At 35.0% G+C, this 12,256-nt stretch overlaps 1 protein-coding gene across 1 annotated transcript in view; it reads left to right on the forward strand.

Moving 5' to 3' along the window:
• Positions 1-12,256, forward strand: part of LOC149799776 (glycerophosphodiester phosphodiesterase 2-like) — a 96,923-nt gene that overhangs the window by 7,907 nt on the left and 76,760 nt on the right. The window lies entirely within an intron of this gene.

Raw genomic sequence — 12,256 nt, forward strand, 5'->3', positions numbered from 1 at the left:
ATTAGGTAATGGTTTTGTTTAGAAAATGCTAATTATGACCTGAGGTCAAGCAGAGAGTTGTATTATCTTATGACTGTAAGGATTTTACCAGTCATGCTTTAACATCTAGCAATTTAAGTTGTATTATGTTGTGACCAGTTTGGGATGAATTTTATTTTATTCAAATTATTGAATTCAAGCGATTATTTTCTCTGGAAATACAAAAGTGCTCTGACAAAATTTTGGATAAAGACATTCACTGGAATTTATACAGAATTCAAACCTGGAATAATATTTCTGTGATTCAACAAGAGACTGTTGACACATCAGCATTTCACAGACTAGAACAGACACTTCATCACCTTGAATTTTGGATCTCTTTGGGACTTGAACTCGGTTTTATTCAGGACTTTTTATTACTAGGACTTGTGTCTTTAATTCTTAGATTATTTTTTAGATTTAATTCGCAATTTCATAAGTTCATTTAATTCACAATACCCTAAGTTCTTTTTTCTCATTTTTCACTTTGTTTTCTTGAGAAATAAATTATTTGTTAATTTTTACAAAGCTTGTTGTCTTCACTCTTTTCTGTTACTTATTTTAAGAGCATAGACTCATAAAACATGATCCACTAAATGTGACTTTTCTGGGGATAAAATCAGAGTACTCAGTAGGGAGAACAATATGCTGAGGACTGAGGAGGAAAATAAGAGAAGCAATTAAAATCATGGAGGGGGAGCCAATGATGAACCTTGATTCCAGATTGGAACTTCTGCCATTGTACAGAAGGGTTTCATATTTTTGTCACCATTTAGCTGATCATGTGACTCCAGTCCAGAAGTCATTCATCTGATGAATGCCTTGTGATAAGGTTGAAAAGTGCTGATTTATAATCTATTAACCAACAGAAAGATACCTATCCTAGTTTCATTGATTGCAGATGGCTTTAGCATCAAACAATATTCATTCTAGGATGTAAGTTATGTTTTCAAATATAATGGTTTCATGGTTTTTTAAACAGCTTGAGAAAAAACCCAAATGCCCAAAATTTTGGAAAAAGTAAAGAAGATCATAAGGATCTCATTTTCATGTTATGTATATATATACTGGGTGTTTAATTTTTGTCAGTTATTGTAGATTATGCTTTAAGATCACGGTCATTTGTAAACAACATATTACATAGCTATCTGTTGTCCTTGATTGTAGGTTGTACATGGAGATAATATATGTTAACATGTTTACTTGTCCTTTTGACCATAGAAAGTTGTAGAAACAAACTTTGAACCACATCTTGGTCATCTTATTGTGTTTTAGGTTTATTATATAAGGTTGTGATCAACAGGATTATTTATTCCCATATAAACAACAGTCTTTGTGGGATCAACTTGTTGTGTTCAGTTATAATTTGAGAGGAATCATTTGTTTAAATTATTCATGGGAATTAGAAAATGCTTATTGATATTATGGACTAAACACTATTTTCAGATTATTGTTAATTGATTGGAATTCATTATGAACACTCTATACTTTTGGGATTGTGATAGAACTTTTAGGATTATTTGGGATTTAAGCCATAATACTATGGTTCCTCTTAAATTTTCAATTTAATAATTAGATAATTAAATTATTTGCTGAATTTTACAAAACTATGACCTGCAGTGTTTTAGAAGTCTGGTCAATAGGTAATGTTCTATTACTGTCAAAATACAGGGAATCATGTTTTTTGGTTCAGTTATTTATCCAAGACTAATTCCTGCATAGTGTTTCTAAGCAATGTTACATGTTTGATAACTTTTCTTCTGAGAGATTGCCAAATATATGTTAGATGTATACTTTTTAACCACTTTTCACAGTTTAACCATTTACTTTGCACACTTATTTAGAAAAGATTTTCATTTTGAACCAAATCTATGTTTATCATTTCTAAATAAACATGTAATAGTATCCATGTAAATTCTTACTCTACCTATCTAAGGGAGTGGTTACAGTATTGTACTTGTTTTCAAAAAGGTTTATGTGTGGTCAGGATTTAAATAATGCTCTTATTCCAGAAGTATTCATGACAAGAAACTTAAACTATCTTTTTAATTATATGACAAAATATTTTAAAAATATCTGGTACGATATTTATCATTATGCATACGTTTAGTCAGTTTATTGACTGTATCTACTTGCTTATAAGTCCATTCTAACTGCTGTTGTTACAGACAGATTTGCTGTAACATTATGTGCAGGCAGATCTGGTTATGTCTTTTGTTGGAAAATTTTTTAGAAAAAAACAACATAGACCTTGATCTGCCAGTGCATTATGCAATAGCAGGTCAGGGTCTGTGTTGTTAGCAATCAGAATTGACAGTAGCAAATTTTAGTTGGTTTATATAGGACCAGTTTGTCCCTGACCACCCTGTACATTTATGATGTTTAAATTTTATGCTGCAGACTTTACTGCTTGGGTTACTGTCTGTATGCATTTATAAGTCAGGTCCAACTGCAAACAAGATAGACCCTGATCTGTTATCAGATATGTGCAAACAAATTTGGTCCATACAGTTTTTTAGGAATATTAGTAGTCACTGGGGGGGGGGACCCATATACACCCTAATCAGCCAACACATTATGCAATGGCATTCCTGCACACCTTACTTCATTTGCTTCATCCTGGTATAACCTTTTCATGATGATGTAGTGGTGAAACCAGATCAAGCTGATTTTATCTTAGTATGACATTTTAATAATGGCAAACTTTAGTTGGTTCATAAGACCAACTTCCAACTTGTCTGTGACCATCCTGTATATTTATTACCAGTTAGCCATAAAACTGTCTGCTACTGATCTTACTTAAACAGGGTTACAGTCTATACTCATTTATAAGAAGAGTCCAACTGCAAACAACATAGAACCTGATCTATCACAATGCTCTGGCAGATCAGGGATCATGTTTGTTCTACTGATTACTGTTAACAAATTGCATAGACCTACATCTGCCGGTGACTGGCAACTGCATATAATGAGTCTGTGCAGTTGGATTGTAAGCAAGTATATATGGTAAGGTGAAGGTATTATAGATCCTTTTGTAAATGGCTTCATCAGCCTTGTAAACAAATGATGTCATAGCTAGTTGGCAAAGGCCCAAAGGAGATGAAACATCACTAAAACTCTGTATAATGTGACAGTTCAGATGAAATGTTTATCTACACTTTTGGATTTTAAAATTAGAAGCTTTAATGAATATTTTCATCCTTTCTAACACCAAATTAATTAAAAGGTCTAAACCAAAAGATGATTCCTTAACACTCAAAAATTTGTTGTTGTTGAGCCCATGTTAATGGAACAGGGAACTTAACAGTTACTTTAACGAGGGCTGCTGACTTGCTTTCTGTGCCCAAATGGGCACTATTTTTTTTTACTAGATTTATTTGTGACAACCTTACAATTCTTGTAATTTAAATTTGAAAATAAATAACCAAAATCATATGAAATTGACTTGTGTGTTTATTCAGATCTTAAAATTTCATGAAAATCTATGTTTTCCATCATAGCATGGTGTCAGCCATTGTCTAATTGCTCTATCAGTGTCCTCTTACTCAGTGGATCAGCAGTATCAATGTTCATTAGCAACTGAAGCTTGTTTTTCTGTATGCAGTTTCTCCTTTCATGTTTATTCATGTGTGTTGCTTCATACTTAACCAGTGTAAGTGTTACTTACTTGAGTGTTTCTGCCACAACACATTTTTGGTTGACCTTTTCTTATAACACTATGCCACAGGCTAGAAATGTCTAATTAAAGACTTGATGTCATCACTGGCTACCTTTGCCCCCTTGTATTCTGGTATGACATTTCCAACAAAGTCTGGTATTTGACCTTAAACTCTCCAGGTTACAACAGTAAGGTAATACATTTTAACCTTAAACCACACATGATTGCACTGGTCACAATGACCGCTGGAACAGTTTGGTTCCCAGCAGAATGGTTCTTGTTGGTTTCTGTAATTCGTGCATGAATAAATACATTTTAAACCATAGGATCCTTTTTAGTACATGTTCTCTTTACAGGGATGGGTAGAACATCTAGCCCTTTGTACTGTCACCCACTTTATAGATCATAATAATCTCTACTAGTTAACTTATAATAATAATAATAATGAGGACTTTGTATAGCGCCTAATCTTTAGAAGCTCTAAGCGCTTTACAACATTAGACAACACCTATAAGATAAAAAACATATAAAGATATGATTACAAAAACACCATGAAATTAGAAAACATCAAAAAAACATGCTGAGAATATTTAAGGTAGGAAACATTATTAGGTCTTTAAGTTTGTTCTTGCAGTCAAAATAAGTGAGTTTTGTTAGCCCTCTTGAATGTGATCTTTGTGTCTAAGTTCAGTGGGCAATTCATTCCACGTTGCTTGGCCCTGGTATGCGAAAAAACGCTGTCCATATACAGGTTATAAGTTCACAAATTTATCGGGTGCTTGTGTCGCATTGAGTTTGGTAGTGTAAGTATTAAGAATGTTGCCAACAGACATTAAGTCAAGCATGATCCCATTGTCAAACAATGTGATACAAGTAACTGTACTGATGATGAGTTGAATATATACCTGACACAAATATTTCATAATAAAAAATACAACTTTTTATGTTGTTCTTCTTATACTTAGATTACATCCATCTGTTCTCATTGTTCATTGCATCTCAATGTAGTGTAACAGTACTAATCCCTTCATGCAGCCATTATTAGGGACCAACTATTTTATGCCCCCGCCCCCCCCCCCCCCCCCCGGCTGGTATTTTCTTTTGTGATGGGATAAAATATGTTTCTTTTTCATCAAGATAATTTATTTGTTTTCAACTAATATAATGGTATAATAGTTGCTTTTTAATAGACATCAGGAGAAGAATATTTTTACATTATTGAGGGTCAGAAATAAAATTAAAAAAACAGCCACTCACCCTCTGTTTAAACTTTAGTAGTTAGTTGCTTAGATGATATCTGCTTTGACAGCAAGTAATCACATTTTGCTGTCAGATGTGCATCTGATACAAGTGTCAAATCAGGTCTAGGAAAAGTAGTTTTTATCATGAGCTTTATAATTATCTGTGCATAATCTAGCTCTAAACAAAGTGTAATGTGAGGAAAAAGAAAAGATGTAAGAATTATTTCCTTTGAAATTATTAATGTAACAGTAGCCCAGAGGATAAAAAAGGCCTTACCAATAAATCTGGAATTAAGCAATAGAAAAGGTGCAGTGCCTTATTCTATTGTTTATTTATTGTATAGTTTACAGGGAATGTGTTGTTATGGTTGTCATTAATGCCAAAGAAATAGGTCAAGTGCTGAATGGTGAGTTGCCTTAGGGAACATTCTCAGGGGTTGTCTTTTATGGCAGTGATATGACTAAAACTGTTAAAGCTAGGTTACAAATCTAAATCACACACATACATGCAGTGTATTTGCCAGTTATAGAGCTACATGTATTAAGGTTAATTAATTCATGTATTTCATTTGCCTCGTTTTCCTTAACATGCTCAAAGATCGTGCTCATATCCAGGATGTCTCATTATAGAGCAGATTCAATTTATTCTGTGCCACACAGTTAATTATTATATGCAGTTGTTCCCTGGGGTCATCAGAATGAACAAACTATTGTGAATGAAAAATGTATCACATAACGTTATTACATATAACATTATTACATACATTGAGTATAACAAGCAAATAGTACATGTATATATGAAATACATGTAGTGAGAAAGGAGATCCTACATTTCGATATTTACAGGTAAAACTGACATCTGGATGACCGTTGTACAATTTTGTTTCGAAAACATTTAAAATAATTAAAATCAAATGGGTTGGGTTTTTTTTCTTTCTTCAATCAAAACCAAACAGCACACAGGTCATTAAATGATTTTTTAGTTTTTATTTGGTAGTGGTGTTCTGCCATTATCATATGTGATTGATCTGGGTTTAGGTCTTTAGTGTTGTTCTTTTGAATAATATAAAACATACTGTGCCGATATTGTGTATTAAGTTCATTCTTTACTTTGAGCATTATTGTGGACTTGTGGTAGCTAACTTGTACTATAATTTCAACCATTCAAATTTAGAGAAGAACATAATATAGACTAAGTCTTGCCTCAATATAGACCTGTGGTAGCTAACCGGTTTTCAGGTTTCAATCATTTTTAGTCAGAGAACATAAAATAAGATTGGTCTTGATACATTGTGGATTTGTAGAAGCTGTTCCATTTTCAGATTTTGAAAATGTCTATTCAGAGAGCGTAATTTAGGATAAGTCTTGCTGGCCAATTTCAAATTTGAGAATCCTTATAATATTTCTCTCAGTTGTGTTTCCCAAAATTTTGTAGTGGTAGTCTAAACTAGGAAGAATGAACACATTGTAAACTGATGTTTGAATGTTGAGTGGTTAATAAATTTTATCTTCTGTAAAAGATAATTCTTGAGCTTAATACTGCGAAACAAACCTGGTTCACAGGCTTACACCAGTCTAGATTCGTCTCCAAATAAAATTCCATCAGTTTTTAGTGTCAAAGTTTTCAATGAGATTATCTTCATTATACAGCTCCTAATCAGGATTTATGTTCATTTTTTATTTTTTATCTGAGTTGAAGCTTCATTCCTTGGGATATTTGCAGATTGATAAAAAAATTTGTGTACCAGTAGTCTGCACTGGACATAATTCTTGACTCATTTGTTTGTTTACGGTTTTAACATTAGAATTATATTTGTGCATTATATATTGGTATTTTCTGCATAAAGATTGGTATTTGAATTTGTAATAGAGGGGCAAATCATTATAAACAATGTGAATAATAAGGGTTCTAAAATAAATCCTTGTGGAATTTCTTTATTGATGGGCATTGGGTCTGTTTAATGCTACTAGTAACAACTTATTGGCTTCTATGAGATCGGTATCATTTTTAGTCAGGGTTCCCAGGTGCTTGATCGTATAAATTGCTTGCCTTTACTGATCATTGCCATTTTACCTATGTTTGCATGGGTTTGAGTTTTGGTCTCTGGGTCAGCCAATGTGGGTATGTGAGAAATTGTGCTTCCCCTGGGTAAGTGGCTCTTACTGGGGGTTTTCCTGGTTCTTCCTCCAACAGTTATGCTGGCCACCATGCACTGAAAAATGGCTTTAAATCAAAACTTTTTAACCATTAGAGGGATAGTAAGACAATTTGTAATCATCAAAATTTATTTTATATATTATGGTAACTAACTGAAAAACTGTAACCAAAACCCTTTCATATATTTCCTATGTGAATTTTAGCCTTAAAGTAAAAGATTCTAGTGATCATGTCTCAGAATGAATGGTTTTTGGTTTATTATGATTCACCCCTTGTATGAAGAAAATCCAAGAATGTGGTTTTGAAGTACAGATTTTAAAAACATTGTAACCAAACCCCAAATGCAGATTTTGACGGACTGATCTTGAACGCATGGTCAACAGGACAAACCAGCACGTTACAAAATGAGCTGTCTTTGCATCATAATAATAATAATGAGGACTTTGTATAGCACCTAATCTTTAGAAGCTCTAAACGATTTACAACATTAGACCACACCTTTAAGATAAAAAAGCATATATAATGATATGATTACAAAAACAAACACCATGAAATTATAAAACATAAAAAACATGCTGAGAATATTTAAGGTAGGAAACATTATTAGGTTTTTAAGTTTGTTCTTGTTGTCAGAATAGGTGAGTTTTGATAGCACTCTTGAATAATGTCTTTGTGTCTAAGTTCAGTGGGCAATTCATTCCACGTTGCTGGGCCCTGGTATTCAAAAGAACGCTGTCCATATGACTTTGTTTTCATAATGGGAATAAAGATTGTCAGAAGAGGAGCGTAATTATCTTGCTTGTGTGTACACATGGTTGAGGTCGGATAGGTATGTTGGACTGGAGTCTGTCAGTGAAACATAGCATAGAGAACAAATTTTGTGTTTGATTCTGGATCGAATGGACAGCCAGTACTGGGTACAGAGAAGCGGGGAGGTGTGCTCTGATCATGGTACTCTAAGTATGATCTGAGCAGCTGTGTTTTGAACTTTTTGAAGTTTCTGGAGCAGATATTGAGATGAACAAGACAGAATTGAGTTACAATAGTCCAGTCTTGAAAGTACTAATGAACACACGTGTTTTAGTGGCATCAACTGAAAGATATTTGCAATTGGAGCTGATGCGTGTCAGCTCAAAATATGCAGCCTTGCATATGTTCGAGACATGTTGGTGCAATGTGAGAGTACTGTCCAGAGTAACACCTAGGTTTTGTACTGATTGTGTGAATTTAATGTTGGTGTTGCTGATATTTATTGTTTGAGGTAAAGGATGTGAATGAGAAAGTCTTTGTGTTGTGATCAGAATGGCCTCAGTTTTATCATCATTCATCTGCAGCTTGTTACATGTCATCCATGATTTCACATCAGAAATGCACCTCTCTACACCTCGGATGGTAGCATCAACTTAGGTGGCTAGATTTATATATTTGGGTGTCATCAGTGTACAGTTGGTGAGACACTGGATGATGATATATGACACTTGAGAGCAGCTGAGTGTATTGAATGAAGAGAATAGGTCTAAGAACAGAACCCTATGGAACACCACAACATTGATCAACTGGGCTGGATTGTATTCCATTTGCAGACACAATTTGTGTCCTGTTGACCAAGTAGGACTTGAACCTCAGTAAGGCTGTATCATGAATGCCAAATACATGCTGGAGATGGTGAAGTAATATATCATGGTCTGTTGTGTCAAATGCTGCAGACAAATCAAGGAGGGTGAGGATTGTAATCTTTCTGCTATCCAAAGCAGAGAGAATATCATTAACTACTTTTAGAAGAGTAGTTTCAGTACTGTGGCAGGGGCGATATGCAGATTGTACATTGCTAAAAAGACTGTTTGAATTCAGATGAAATACAAGCTGGGATAGAACAATCTTTTCTAAGATTTTTTATATGAATGGGAGATTAGAAACTGGGTGGTAGTTCTTTAAATCATTATGGTCTGGTGTTGGTTTCTTCAGCAGAGGCTTTACAATGGCAGTTTTGAAAAATGATGGGAATTCCCCAGATGAGAGAGAGGTATTAATAACATCAGTTAGTGAAGGCAATACTGGATCTAAGCACTCAAGCAGCAGTGATGTTGGAATTGGATCAAGTTCACATGACTTTGGTGCACTCTTCATCACGATTGTACGTACGAAATCCAAAGAAACAGGTTCACATGCTGCGAATGGTTGCCACTCAAATTCTGTATCCCAACTGTATGGTGATGACGAGCCAGTTGAAATTGTGGTGTCAAGCTTATCTCTGATGGTTTGTACTTTGTCACGGAAGAAATTTGCAAACATGTCCGGAAGGTCAGCTGGAGAGAAGGTAGTTGGAAGTAGTGTACATTTGTTTCTTGACATTAGCTTGTTAGTAATCTCGAAGACCTCTTTGCAGCTGGAACTTTCCATGATCTTAGTAGTGTAGTGGGCTGATTTTGCTGCATGGACTATATTTCTGACATTCTTCTTAGTGGCTTCATAGATTTGCTTATGAATAGTGAGTCTGGTGGAAAGCCAATGCCTCTCAGCTGTACGGCGGTCTCTTTTAGCAGTGCGAAGCTGGTCCTTAACACTGCTATACCATGGAGAACACTTTTAAATTGAATCTCTGCACTTGGTAGCTGGTGCATGTTTGTCAAGCAATGAATGCAGGCAGTTATCGAGTTGTTCTGCTGTAGGAGGTAAACAAGTTGTTAAGTTTGCTTGGATGTCATTAATTAGTTTGGTTCTATTTATCATATACAGGTCTCTTAGTAGCAGATAAAGGTGGAGTGTTAGGCACTGATACGTCAAGATGGCATATAATGCAGAGGTGATCTGATTCAAATTTGTGGGAGACCAGGGGGGACTGTAGAATTTTATCATCAGGTCTATGAAGAATCCAGTCTAAAATGTCCATGTTAATGGGTGGGTTAGTTAATTGACTGTTAGAGCTTGAAAACATTAATTGGAATCTTGGAGATTTTATGTGTTTGGGTTTCTGGGACAGTCAAAGTGAAAGTTGAAATCTCCAAGAATAATCAGGTTGCCACCTATTGAATTTCCATACTCCATCACATTCGGAAACTGCTCCTAAAAGGGAGGTTCAGTCAGCTTGTTTTTTCGACTAGGAGGAGGGCGGTATAGGCAGAAAAAATGGACTGACTTTTGCTTCAGTGTGAGTGTGGTTTGGACTAGTTCAAACGATGTGTGGTCAAATTTGAATGTTGTGGTGTGGTTAAGACATTTGGTCATGGAGTTCTTTGTGATGACAGCAATTCCACCTCCGCAAGAATTACGGGGGAACGACTTGATGGAGTAACCAGTGGGTGTTAGATCCGCACACTTGGGCTCATCGCCTGATGTTTTTAGCCATGTTTCTGTCAGGAAAAAGACGTTAATATTCTGGTTGTTGATAAAATTAACTATTTCTGTGCTCTTTTCCGGTGGTCCTATTGATAGGGCATTGAATAATGCAATACGCAGAGGTATCTCTTGGATAGTTGACACAAAAGGTTGACGACTTAATAGGGATATGAATTAGGTTATCTAAATTAACGGTCGAGATAACTGGAAATCTTCCTGTTCTATGCCGGGCAGCTTTGAAACAACGTTTCTTTTTTCGCTTCTGTTTACATTTAGGTAATGATAAATGTAGTCCCAGTTCATTTAGTCTAGAGCACAATGTAGTGTGGAGAGCCAAGGAGTGGTCATTTAAAGCGTTCAATGAGGGTCCATCATAGCATAAACGGGTTGATTGGCAAGTATCACGTGATGGCGGTTTGTTTAAAAACAGGTGAAGTTGTAGCAGTGGAGCAAGACTGAGCTGAGAAAAAGTCTAATTGTTCTCATTTCCAAAACAAAGAGATAAAGAAGCATCATATGAACTGAACAGCCAATACATAATGAACACAATAACAAAGACAGACAACAAGCACAAATATCATGAAAATGGCATAAAAATCAGAACAGCTGCTTCAAGCCGGTTAATTGATAGTGGTCATCTTGATCCGGGGTTCATATTGACTTACTGCCAGGATGAACAAAATATATTTAGGGGTTTTGGAAATAAAAGCAAATAAAAATCCTTAAGAAAAACGTCAGTGCAAATTGTCTGTCATTGTACAGAGAGGCAGACAGACACAAGTTACAGAATGAAATGTCTTGGCTTCATATTGATTTGTGCCTGGTATGATCAGAATCAATTCAGTGTTCAGAGAATATATGAAAACACTCTTTTGTACAACCTGTGCATTGTGTCTTGAGACAATTGCCCTTTCCGGTGGGTTTTACTGTACTTCAATCTGTATTGATTTTCATTCTTATCATATAAATTATTTTGAATTAAATTGCATGTCCAAATGAAGGACACTTTCACTGACACAACCATTGCAGTAAAAGTACTTATTATGCTTCCCATTAATTTGAACTTTTGCAAAAAATGGATCAAATGGTTCAGTTTGTAATTCATCAGTGACAGGAAAACAAATACAGCAGAGTTGCTGCCCAACCACCAAACAATTTGGTCCTCAAAAGCTTAAGACTGGTATGACCCACATGAAGTGCTTTCATAGGAAATTATATTGCCAATTCACATGAAGTACTTTCACAAGAAATTGTACTCTGCCTTATTGAAAATAAGGTACTGTGCTCTGCCTTATTTGAAATTAAGGTACAACTTTAATTTTTGATAATGAATTTTTTATTTATGTTGAAACCTTTTATGAGAGATCACCCTCATTTGAAGGCCAGTAATACTTTGTCTTAAGATAAATATGATTTAATCCCACAAACAGTATATGAATATCATGTACCAGTAATCCGTGCATTGTGTCTCAAGACAGTTGGCTTTTCTGGTTGGATTTTACTGTACTTCAGTCTGTTAGTCTGTTATAATACATGTATTCATTTTCATTTAAATTACTGCAAATTAAATTAATTAAATTTCTTGTTTGCTATTGCATCTTCATTTTACCAAGTTAATCTTTGCATTAGATGAAAGCTAATTTGAAGGACCACTGTTTGGAAGACCACCTGTCATTAGAGAGTAGATTTATTAAGTAGTTCAGTTTGCATTCCTTAATGTGATGACCTGAAAACTCATCACCTGTCCTGAGAGACCACCTTTTTATTCTTACTGCATGGGTAATTTTGCCAGATTGTATTGCTTTACTGTATATACTCGCTTATAGGACCGTTCCAACTGCTAAC

Source organism: Sinohyriopsis cumingii, chromosome 5 (assembly GCF_028554795.1).
Source record: "Sinohyriopsis cumingii isolate HCF-2022 chromosome 5, ASM2855479v2, whole genome shotgun sequence".
In the NCBI taxonomy this organism is placed as follows: Eukaryota; Metazoa; Mollusca; class Bivalvia; order Unionida; family Unionidae; genus Sinohyriopsis; species Sinohyriopsis cumingii.